We start from the raw sequence: 13,341 nt of genomic DNA, 5'->3' as shown, positions 1-13,341 counted from the left end.
ACCACTAGGAGGAGCTCCCTGTATACAGAGATACATGATAAGATCCTGTCTGCAGACACCACTAGGGGAAGCTCCCTGTATACAGAGATAAATGATAAGATCATGTCTGCGGCCACCAATAGGGGGAGCTCGCTGTATACAGAGATGCATAATAAGATATTATCTGCAGTCACCACTAGGAGGCGCTCCCTGTATACAGAGATAAATGATAAGATCCTGGCTGCAGCCACCACTAGGGGGAGCTCGCTGTATACAGAGATGCATAATAAGATATTATCTGCAGTCACCACTAGGAGGCGCTCCCTGTATACAGAGATACATGATAAGATCCTGTCTGCAATCACAACTAGGGGAAGCTTCCTGTATACAGAGATACATGATGAGATCCTGTCTGCAGCCACCACTAGGGGGAGCTCCCTGTATACAGAGATGCATGATAAGATCCAGTCTGCAGCCACCACTAGGGGGATCTCCCTGTATACTGAGATGCATGATAAGATCCTGTCTTCAGTCACCATTAGGGGGAGCTCCCTGTATACAGAGATACATGATAAAATCCTGTCTACAGCCACCACTAGGAGAAGCTCCCTGTATACAGAGATACATGATAAGATCCTGTCTGCAGCCACCACTAGGGGGAGCTCCCTGTATACTGAGATGCATGATAAGATCCTGTCTTCAGTCACCATTAGGGGGAGCTCCCTGTATACAGAGATACATGATAAGATCCTGTCTGCAGCCACCACTAGGGGGAGCTCCCTGTATACAGAGATACATGATAAGATCCTGTCTGCAGCCACCACTAGGGGGAGCTCCCTGTATACAGAGATACATGATAAGATCCTGTCTGCAGCCACCACAAGGGGGAGCTCCCTGTATACAGAGATACATGATAAGATCCTGTCTGCAGCCACCACTAGGAGGACCTCCCTGCATACAGAGATACATGATAAGATCCTGTCTGCAGCCACCACTAGGGGGAGCTCCCTATATACAGAGATACATGATAAGATCCTGTCTGCAGTCACCACTAGGGGGAGCTCGCTGTATATAGAGATGCATAAGATATCTGCAGTCACCACTAGGAGTCGCTCCCTGTATACAGAGAAACATAATAAGATCCTGTCTGCAGTCACCACTAGGGGAAGCTTCCTATATACAGAGATAACATGATAAGATCCTGTCTGCAGTCACCACTAGGGGAAGCTCCCTGTATACAGAGGTACATGATAAAATCCTGTCTGCAGCCACCACTAGGAGGAGCTCCCTGTATACAGAGATACATGATAAGATCCTGTTTGCAGCCACCACTAGGGGGAGCTCCCTGTATACAGAGATACATGATAATATCCTGTCTGCAGTTACCACTAGGGAAGCTCCCTGTATACAAAGATACATGATAAGATCCTGTCTGCAGTCATCACTAGAGGAAGCTCCCTGTATACAGAGATACATGATAACATCCTGTCTGCAGTTACCACTAGGGGGAGCTCCCTGTATACAGAGAAACATGATAAGATCCTATCTGCAGCCACCACTAGGGGCAGCTCCCTGTACACAGAGATACATGATAAGATTCTGTCTGCAGTCACTACTAGGGGGAGCTCCCTGTATACAAAGATACATGATGATATTCTGTCTGCAGCCAATACTAGGGGGAGCGCCCTGTATATAGAGATACATGATAAGATCCTGCCTGCAGCCACCACTAGGGGGAGCTCCCTGTATACAGAGATACATGATAAGATCCTGTCTGCAGCCACCACTAGGAGGAGCTCCCTGTATACAGAGATACATGATAAGATCCTGTTTGCAGCCACCACTAGGGGGAGCTCCCTGTATACAGAGATACATGATAATATCCTGTCTGCAGTTACCACTAGGGGAGCTCCCTGTATACAAAGATACATGATAAGATCCTGTCTGCAGTCATCACTAGAGGAAGCTCCCTGTATACAGAGAAACATGATAAGATCCTATCTGCAGCCACCACTAGGGGCAGCTCCCTGTACACAGAGAAACATAATAAGATCCTGTCTGCAGTCACCACTAGGGGAAGCTTCCTATATACAGAGATAACATGATAAGATCCTGTCTGCAGTCACCACTAGGGGAAGCTCCCTGTATACAGAGGTACATGATAAAATCCTGTCTGCAGCCACCACTAGGAGGAGCTCCCTGTATACAGAGATACATGATAAGATCCTGTTTGCAGCCACCACTAGGGGGAGCTCCCTGTATACAGAGATACATGATAATATCCTGTCTGCAGTTACCACTAGGGGAGCTCCCTGTATACAAAGATACATGATAAGATCCTGTCTGCAGTCATCACTAGAGGAAGCTCCCTGTATACAGAGATACATGATAACATCCTGTCTGCAGTTACCACTAGGGGGAGCTCCCTGTATACAGAGAAACATGATAAGATCCTATCTGCAGCCACCACTAGGGGCAGCTCCCTGTACACAGAGATACATGATAAGATTCTGTCTGCAGTCACTACTAGGGGGAGCTCCCTGTATACAAAGATACATGATGATATTCTGTCTGCAGCCAATACTAGGGGGAGCGCCCTGTATATAGAGATACATGATAAGATCCTGCCTGCAGCCACCACTAGGGGGAGCTCCCTGTATACAGAGATACATGATAAGATCCTGTCTGCAGTCACCACTAGGGGGAGCTCCCTGTATACAGAGATACATAAGATTCTGTCTGCAGTCACCACTAGAGGGAGCTCCCTGTATATAGATACAGGATAAGATATTGTCTGCAGTCACCACTAGGGGTAGCTCCCTGTATACAGAGATACATGATAAGATCCTGTCTGCAGCCAACACTAGGGAGAGCGCCCTGTATACAGAGATACATGATAAGATACTGTCTGCAGCCACCACTAGGGGGAACTCCCTATATACGGAGATGCATGATAAGATCCTGTCTGCAGCCACCACTAGGGGGAGCTCCCTGTATACAGCGATACATGATAAGATCCTGGCTGCAGCCACCACTAGGGGGAGCTCCCTGTATACAGAGATACATGATAAGATCCTGTCTGCAGTCGCCACTAGGGAGAGCTCCCTGTATACAGAGATACATGATAAGATCCTGTCGGCAGCCACCACTAGGGGGGAGCTCCCTGTATGCAGAGATACATAAGATCCTGTCTGCAGCCACCACTAGGGGGAGCTCCCTGTATACAGAGCTGCATGATAAGATCCTGGCTGCTGCCACCACTAGGGGGAGCTCTCTGTATATGGAGATACATGATAAGATCCTATCTGCAGTCAACACTAGGGGGAGCTCCGTGTATATAGAGATATATGATAAGATCCTGTCTGCAGCCACCACTAGGGGGAGCTCCCTGTATACAGAGCTACATGATAAGATCCTGGCTGCAGCCACCACTAGGGGTAGCTCTCTGTATTCGGAGATACATGATAAGACCCTGTCTGCAGCCACCACTAGGGAGAGCTCCCTGTATACAGAGAAGCATGATAAGATCCTGTATGCAGTCACCACTAAGGGGAGCTCCCTCTATACAGAGATACATGATATGATTCTGTCTGCAGTCACCACTAGGGGGAGCTCCCTGTATATAGATACAGGATAAGATATTGTCTGCAGTCACCACTAGGGGTAGCTCCCTGTATACAGAGATACATAAGATCCTGTCTGCAGCCAACACTAGGGGGAGCTCCCTGTATACAGAGATGCATAATAGGATCCTGTCTGCAGCCACCACTAGGGGGAGCTCCCTGTATACAGAGATACATGATAAGATCCTCTCTGCAGTCACCGCTAGGGGGAGCTCCCTGTATACAGAGATGCATAATAGGATCCTGTCTGCAGCCACCACTAGGGGGCGCTCCCTGTATACAGAGATACATGATAAGATCCTGTCTGCAGTCACCACTAGGGGGAGCTCCCTGTATACAGAGAAACATGATAAGATCCTGTCTGCAGTCACCACTAGGGGGAGCTCCCTGTATACAGAGATACATGATAAGATCCTGTCTGCAGTCACCACTAGGGGGAGCACCCTGTATACAGAGATACATGATAATAGCCTGTCTGCAGCCACCACTAGGGGGAGCTCCCTGTATACAGAAATACATGATGAGATCGTGTCTGCAGTCACCACTAGGGGGAGCTCCCTGTATACAGAGATGCATGATAAGATCCTGTCTGCAGCCACCACTAGGGGTAGATCCCTGTATGCAGAGATACATTATAAGATCCTGTCTGCAGCCACCACTAGGGGGAGCTTCCTGTATACAGAGATGCATAATAGGATTCTGTCTGCAGCCACCACTAGGGGGAGCCCCCTGTATACGGAGATACATGATAAGATCCTGTCTGCAGTCACCACTAGGGGGCGCTCGCTGTATACAGAGATACATGATAAGATCATGTCTGCAGCCACCACTAGGGGGAGCTCCCTGTATACAGAGATACATGATAAGGTCCTGTCACCAGTCACCACAAGGGGGACCTCCCTGTATACAGAGATACATGATAAGATTCTGTCTGCAGTCACCACTAGGGGAAGCTCCCTGTTTAAAGAGATACATGATAAGATCCTGTCTGCAGCCACCACTAGGGGGAGCTCACTGTATACAGAGATACATGATAAGATCCTGTCTGCAGTCACCACTAGGGGTAGCTCCCTGTATACAGAGATACATGATAAGATCCTGTCTGTAGCCACAACAAGGGGGAGCTCCCTGTATGCAGAAATGCATAATAAGATCCTGGGTGCAGTCACCACTAGGGGGAGCTCCCTGTATACAGAGATACATGATAAGATCCTGTCTGCAGTCACCACTAGGGGTAGCTCCCTGTATACAGAGATACATGATAAGATCCTGTCTGTAGCCACAACAAGGGGGAGCTCCCTGTATGCAGAAATGCATAATAAGATCCTGGGTGCAGTCACCACTAGGGGGAGCTCCCTGTATACAGAGATACATGATAAGATCCTATCTGCAGCCACCACTAGGGGGAGCTCCCTGTATACAGAGATACATGATAAAATCCTGTCTGCAGCCACCACTAGGGGGAGCTCCCTGTATACAGAGATACATGATAAGATCCTATCTGCAGCCACCACTAGGGGGCGCTCCCTGTATACAGAGATTCATGATAAGATCCTGTCTGCAGTCACCACTATGGGGAGCTCCCTGTATACAGAGATACATCATAAGATCCTGTCTGCAGTCACCACTAGGGGGAGCTTCCTGTATACAGAGATACATGATAAGATCCTGTCTGCAGCCACCACTAGGGGGAGCTCCCTGTATACAGAGATGCATTGTAAGATCTTGTCTGCAGTCACCACTAGGGGGAGCTCCCTGTATACAGAGATACATGATAAGATCCTGTCTGCAGCTACCACTAGGGGGAGCTCCCTGTACACAGAGATACATGATAAGATCCTGTCTGCAGTCACCACTAGGGGGAGCTCCCTGTATACAGAGATACATGATAAGATCCTATCTGCAGCCACCACAAGGGGGAGCTCCCTGTATACAGAGATACATGATAAGATCCTGTCTGCAGCCTCCACTATGGGGAGCTTCCTGTACACAGAGATACATGATAAGATCCTGTCTGCAGCCTCCACTAGGGGGAGCTCCCTGTACACAGAGATACATGATAAGATCCTGTCTGCAGTCACCACTAGGGGGAGCTCCCTGTATACAGAGATACATGATAAGATCCTATCTGCAGCCACCACAAGGGGGAGCTCCCTGTATACAGAGATACATGATAAGATCCTGTCTGCAGCCTCCACTATGGGGAGCTTCCTGTACACAGAGATACATGATAAGATCCTGTCTGCAGCTACCACTAGGGGGAGCTCCCTGTACACAGAGATACATGATAAGATCCTGTCTGCAGTCACCACTAGGGGGAGCTCCCTGTATACAGAGATACATGATAAGATCCTATCTGCAGCCACCACAAGGGGGAGCTCCCTGTATACAGAGATACATGATAAGATCCTGTCTGCAGCCTCCACTATGGGGAGCTTCCTGTACACAGAGATACATGATAAGATCCTGTCTGCAGCCTCCACTAGGGGGAGCTCCCTGTACACAGAGATACATGATATCATGATATACCAAAATGGTGACCGGTCTGCAAACCCTGTCTTATGAGGAAAGGTTGCAGGATTTGGGAATGTTTAGTTTGCAACAGAGAAGACTGAGAGGAGACTTAATAGCTGTCTACAAATATCTAAAGGGCTGTCACATTGTAGAAGGATCAACTTTATTCTCATTTGCACAAGGAAAGACTAGAAGCAATGGGATGAAACTGAATGGGAGGAGACACAGATTAGATATTAGAAAAAACTTTTTGACAGTTAGAGTGATCAATGAGTGGAACAAGCTGCCACGAGAAATGGTGAGTTCTTCAATGGAAGTCTTCAAACAGAGGCTGGACAGACATCTGACTGGGATGATTTAGCGAATCCTGCTTTGAGCAGGGGGTTGGACCAGATGGCCCAGGTGGCCCCTTCCAACTCTACGATTCTATGATTCTATGATAAGATCCTGTCTGCAGCCACCACTAGAGGGAGCTCCCTGTATACAGAGATGCATGATAAGATCCTGTCTGCAGCCTCCACTAGGGGGAGCTCCCTGTATACAGAGATACATGATAAGATCCTGTCTGCAGTCACCACTAGAGGGAGCTCCCTGTATACAGAGATGCATGATAAGATCCTGTCTGCAGCCTCCACTAGGGGGAGCTCCCTGTATACAGAGATACATGATAAGATCCTGTCTGCAGCCCCCACTAGGGGGAGCTCCTTGTATACAGAGATGCATGATAAGATCCTGTCTGCAGCCCCCACTAGAGGAAGCTCCCTGTATACAGAGATGCATGATAAGATCCTGTCTGCATCCACCACTAGGGGGAGCTCCCTATATACAGATTTACATGATAAGATCCTGTCTGCAGCCTCCACTAGGGGGAGCTGCCTGTATACAGAGATAGATGATAAGATCCTGTCTGCAGCCACCACTAGGAGGAGCTCCCTGTATACAGAGATACATGATAAGATCCTGTCTGCAGCCACCACTAGGGGGAGCTCCCTGTATACAGAGATACATGATAAGATCCTGTCTGCAGCCACCACTAGGGGGAGCTCCCTGTATACAGAGATACATGATAAGATCCTGTCTGCAGCCACCACTAGGGGGAGCTCCCTGTATACAGAGATACATGATAAGATCCTGTCTGCAGCCACCACTAGGGGGAGCTCCCTGTATACAGAGATACATGATAAGATCCTGTCTGCAGCCACCACTAGAGGGACCTCGTGAGGTTTCTCAGCAGCACAGAGTATGTCAGAACCTGACTGTGCTTGTTGCAGGGACGCCTCTCAGTGCTGTAACTTTCGCATTTCTTTCCCCGTCCTCTTTTGCAGATATGACGGACCACAGACACAGGAGACTCTGAATGTTTTTAATCTCAGTCCTGAATGTCGCCGACGTCAACTCAAAAAAAATGGCGAATTTATGTTTTATATCTGTAATATGTTCAAGAATTTTCTGTTGCTGTTACGATGTCCACTGGGGAGCGGCTGCAGTGCGGGCACATCGGACTTTAGACCCCTGGAAGGAGGGAGGACCCCGCCATTGTTTACATTCATCTTTATATAATAAAAACATTTTCTGCTTTCTTTCTTTTTTGTATGGAGAGGAAGAGTCAATGGTTGTATTCCTCAGGGGAGGGAGCAGCAGCCGCACTGCCACCGTGATTCGTCATCTCATATCTGTCTGTGTACCGCCCCCTCAGAACTCATTGTATGGGGATCTGTGGATGACACTGTTATGGGGATCTGTGGATGACACTGTTATGGGGGATCTGTGAATGACACACTGTTATGGGGATCTGTGGATGATGCAGTCTTATGGGGATCTGTGGATGACACTGTTATGGGGGATCTGTGGATGACACTGTTATGGGGGATCTGTGAATGACACACTGTTATGGGGGATCTGTGGATGACGCACTGTTATGGGGATCTGTGTATGACGCACTGTTATGGAGGATCTGTGGATGACACTGTTATGGGGGATCTGTGGATGATGCGCTGTTATGGGGGATCTGTGGATGACGCACTGTTATGGGGGATCTGTGGATGATGCACTGTTATGGGGATCTGTGGATGACGCACTGTTATGGGGATCTGTGGATGATGCACTATTATGGGGGATTTGTGGATGACACTGTTATGGGGATCTGTGGATGATGCACTGTTATGGGAGTCTGTGGATGATGCACTGTTATGGGGGATCTGTGGATGACACTGTTATGGGGGATCTGTGGATGATGCGCTGTTATGGGGGATCTGTGGATGACGCACTGTTATGGGGGATCTGTGGATGATACACTGTTATGGGGATCTGTGGATGACGCACTGTTATGAGGGATCTGTGGATGACACGCTGTTATGGTGATCTGTGGATGATGCGCTGTTATGGGGGATCTGTGGATGACACTGTTATGGGGGATCTGTGGATGATGCACTGTTATGGGGGATCTGTGGATGACGCACTGTTATGGGGATCTGTGGATGACGCACTGTTATGGGGATCTGTGGATGATGCACTATTATGGGGGATTTGTGGAAGACACTGTTATGGGGATCTGTGGATGATGCGCTGTTATGGGGGATCTGTGGATGACACTGTTATGGGGGATCTGTGGATGATGCACTGTTATGGGGGATCTGTGGATGACACTGTTATGGGGGATCTGTGGATGATACGCTGTTATGGGGGATCTGTGGATGACGCGCTGTTATGGGGGATCTGTGGATGACGCACTGTTATGGGGGATCTGTGGATGACGCGCTGTTATGTGGATCTGTGGATGACGCACTGTTATGGGGGATCTGTGAGTGGCGCACTGTTATGGGGGATCTGTGGATGACGCACTGTTATGGGGGATCTGTGGATGACGCAGTGTTATGGGGATCTGTGGATGACGCACTGTTATGGGGATCTGTGGATGACGCACTGTTATGGGGGATCTGTGGGTGGCGCACTGTTATGGGGATCTGTGGATGATGCACTGTTATGGGGGATCTGTGGATGACGCACTGTTATGGGGGATTTGTGGATGACACTGTTATGGGGATCTGTGGATGATGCACTATTATGGGGGATTTGTGGAAGACACTGTTATGGGGATCTGTGGATGATGCACTGTTATGGGGGATCTGGATGACACTGTTATGGGGGATCTGTGGATGGCGCGCTGTTATGGGGATCTGTGGATGACGCACTGTTATGGGGATCTGTGGATGACACTGTTATGGGGGATCTGTGAATGACACACTGTTATGGGGATCTGTGGATGACGCAGTCTTATGGGGATCTGTGGATGACGCACTGTTATGGGGGATCTGTGGGTGACACACTGTTATGGGGATCTGTGGATGACGCACTGTTATGGGGATCTGTGGATGACACTGTTATGGGGGATCTGTGAATGACGCACTGTTATGGGGGATCTGTGAATGACGCACTGTTATGGGGGATCTGTGGATGACACTGTTATGGGGGATCTGTGGATGACGCACTGTTATGGGGATCTGTGTATGACACACTGTTATGGGGGATCTGTGGATGACGCACTGTTATGGGGATCTGTGGATGATGCACTGTTATGGGGGATCTGTGGATGACACTGTTATGGGGACCTGTGGATGAGGCGCTGTTATGGGGGATCTGTGGATGACGCGCTGTTATGGGGGATCTGTGGATGACGCACTGTTATGGGGGATCTGTGGATGACGCACTGTTATGGGGATCTGTGGATGATGCACTATTATGGGGGATTTGTGGATGACACTGTTATGGGGATCTGTGGATGATGCACTGTTATGGGAGTCTGTGGATGATGCACTGTTATGGGGGATCTGTGGATGACACTGTTATGGGGATCTGTGGATTATGCGCTGTTATGGGGGATCTGTGGATGACGCGCTGTTATGGGGATCTGTGGATGACGCACTGTTATGGGGGATCTGTGGATGATACACTGTTATGGAGATCTGTGGATGACGCACTGTTATGGGGATCTGTGGATGACACGCTGTTATGGTGATCTGTGGATGATGCGCTGTTATGGGGGATCTGTGGATGACACTGTTATGGGGGATCTGTGGATGATGCACTGTTATGGGGGATCTGTGGATGACGCACTGTTATGGGGATCTGTGGATGATGCACTGTTATGGGAGTCTGTGGGTGATGCACTATTATGGGGGATTTGTGGAAGACACTGTTATGGGGATCTGTGGATGATGCGCTGTTATGGGGGATCTGTGGATGACACTGTTATGGGGGATCTGTGGATGATGCGCTGTTATGGGGGATCTGTGGATGATGCGCTGTTATGGGGGATCTGTGGATGACACTGTTATGGGGGATCTGTGGATGATGCGCTGTTATGGGGGATCTGTGGATGACGCACTGTTATGGGGGATCTGTGGATGACGCGCTGTTATGGGGGATCTGTGGATGACGCACTGTTATGGGGGATCTGTGGATGACACAATGTTATGGGGTTCTGTGGATGATGCACTGTTATGGGGGATCTGTGGATGATGCGCTGTTATGGGGATCTGTGGATGACGCGCTGTTAGGGATCTGTGGATGATGCACTGTTATGGGGGATCTGTGGATGACACAATGTTATGGGGATCTGTGGATGATGCACTGTTATGGGGGATCTGTGGATGATGCGCTGTTATGGGGATCTGTGGATGACGCGCTGTTAGGGATCTGTGGATGATGCACTGTTATGGAGGATGTGTGGATGACGCACTGTTATGGGGGATCTGTGGATGATACACTGTTATGGGGATCTGTGGATGATGCACTGTTATGGGGGATCTGTGGATGACATGCTGTTATAGGGATCTATGGATGATGCGCTGTTATGGGGGATCTGTGGATGACGCGCTGTTATGGGGATCTGTGGATGACGCACTGTTATGGAGGATCTATGGATGACGTCCTGTTATGGGGGATCTGTGGATGACGCACTGTTATGGGGGATCTGTGGATGACGCACTGTTATGGGGGATCTGTGGATGACGCACTGTTATGGGGGATCCGTGAATGACGCGCTGTTATGGGGATCTGTGGATGACGCGCTGTTATGTGGATCTGTGGATGACGCACTGTTATGGGGGATCTGTGGGTGGCGCACTGTTATGGGGGATCTGTGGATGACGCACTGTTATGGGGGATCTGTGGATGATGCACTGTTATGGGGATCTGTGGATGACGCACTGTTATGGGGGATCTGTGGGTGGCGCACTGTTATGGGGGATCTGTGGATGACGCACTGTTATGGGGATCTGTGGATGATGCACTGTTATGGGGTATCTGTGGATGACGCACTGTTATGGGGGATTTGTGGATGACACTGTTATGGGGATCTGTGGATGATGCACTGTTATGGGAGTCTGTGGATGATGCACTATTATGGGGGATTTGTGGAAGACTGTTATGGGGATCTGTGGATGATGCACTGTTATGGGGGATCTGTGAATGACGCGCTGTTATGGGGATCTGTGGATGACGTGCTGTTATGGGGATCTGTGGATGACGCACTGTTATGGGGATCTGTGGATGACGCACTGTTATGGGGGATCTGTGGGTGACGCACTGCTATGGGGGATCTGTGGATGACGCACTGTTATGGGGGATCTGTGGATGACGCACTGTTATGGAGGAACTGTGGATGACGCACTGTTATGGGGATCTGTGGATGACGCGCTGTTATGGGGATCTGTGGATGATGCGCTGTTATGGGGGATCTGTGGATGACGCACAGTTATGGAGGATCTGTGGATGATGCACTGTTATGGGGATCTGTGGATGATGCGCTGTTATGGGGGATCTATGGATGATGCGCTGTTATGGGGATCTGTGGATGACGCACTATTATGGGGGATCTGTGGATGACGCACTGTTATGGGGATCTGTGGATGATGCAATGTTATGGCGATCTGTGAATGATGCACTGTTATGGGGATCTGTGGATGATGCACTGTTATGGGGATCTGTGGATGATGCACTGTTATGGGGGTCTGTGGATGATGCACTGTTATGGGGTTCTGTGGATGAGGCACTGTTATGGGGGATCTGTGGATGACGCACTGTTATGGGGGATCTGTGGATGATGCACTGTTGTGGAGGAACTGTGGATGACGCACTGTTATGGGGATCTGTGGATGACGCGCTGTTATGGGGATCTGTGGATGACGCGCTGTTATGGGGATCTGTGGATGATGCACTGTTATTGGGGTCTGTGGATGATGCACTGTTATGGGGGATCTGTGGGTGGCGCACTGCTATGGGGGATCTGTGGATGACGCACTGTTATGGGGGATCTGTGGATGACGCACTGTTATGGAGGAACTGTGGATGACGCACTGTTATGGGGATCTGTGGATGACGCGCTGTTATGGGGATCTGTGGATGACGCGCTGTTATGGGGGATCTGTGGGTGACGCACTGTTATGGAGGATCTCTGGATGACGCACTGTTATGGAGGATCTGTGGATGACGCACTGTTATGGGGATCTGTGGATGACGCGCTGTTATGGGGATCTGTGGATGACGCGCTGTTATGGGGGATCTGTGGATGACGCGCTGTTATGGAGGATCTGTGGATGACGCGCTGTTATGGGGGATCTTTGAATGACGCGCTGTTATGGGGGATCTGTGGATGATGCGCTGTTATGGGGGATCTGTGGATGACGCGCTGTTATGGGGATCTGTGGATGACGCGCTGTTATGGGGATCTGTGGATGACGCACTGTTATGGGGATCTGTGGATGATGCAATGTTATGGGGATCTGTGGATGATGCACTGTTATGGGGATCTGTGGATGATGCACTGTTATGGGGATCTGTGGATGACGCACTGTTATGGGGGTCTGTGGATGACGCACTGTTATGGGGATCTGTGGATGATGCAATGTTATGGGGATCTGTGGATGATGCAATGTTATGGGGATCTGTGGATGATGCACTGTTATGGGGATCTGTGGATGATGCACTGTTATGGGGATCTGTGGATGATGCACTGTTATGGGGATCTGTGGATGATGCACTGTTATGGGGATCTGTGGATGACGCACTGTTATGGGGATCTGTGGATGACGCACTGTTATGGGGATCTGTGGATGACGCACTGTTATGGGGATCTGTGGATGATGCACTGTTATGGGGATCTGTGGATGATGCACTGTTATGGGGGTCTGTGGATGACGCACTCTTATGGGGTTCTGTGGATGAG

At 49.4% G+C, this 13,341-nt stretch overlaps 1 protein-coding gene across 4 annotated transcripts in view; it reads left to right on the top strand.

The window, feature by feature from the left end:
- LOC141072449 (uncharacterized) overlaps nucleotides 1-7,695 on the top strand; it is a 216,668-nt gene extending 208,973 nt beyond the window's left edge. For all 4 annotated transcript variants that reach the window (XM_073559720.1, XM_073559719.1, XM_073559718.1 and 1 more), the window contains one exon: nucleotides 7,442-7,695. The gene's annotated coding sequence lies outside the window, so the exon portion shown is untranslated. The remainder of the gene's footprint in view (nucleotides 1-7,441) is intronic.
- Nucleotides 7,696-13,341: the final 5,646 nt, after the last annotated feature.

Source organism: Dendrobates tinctorius, unplaced genomic scaffold (assembly GCF_039654945.1).
Source record: "Dendrobates tinctorius isolate UK_male_01 unplaced genomic scaffold, ASM3965494v1 ptg000273l, whole genome shotgun sequence".
In the NCBI taxonomy this organism is placed as follows: Eukaryota; Metazoa; Chordata; class Amphibia; order Anura; family Dendrobatidae; genus Dendrobates; species Dendrobates tinctorius.
This window is presented reverse-complemented; position numbering and strand designations above follow the sequence as displayed.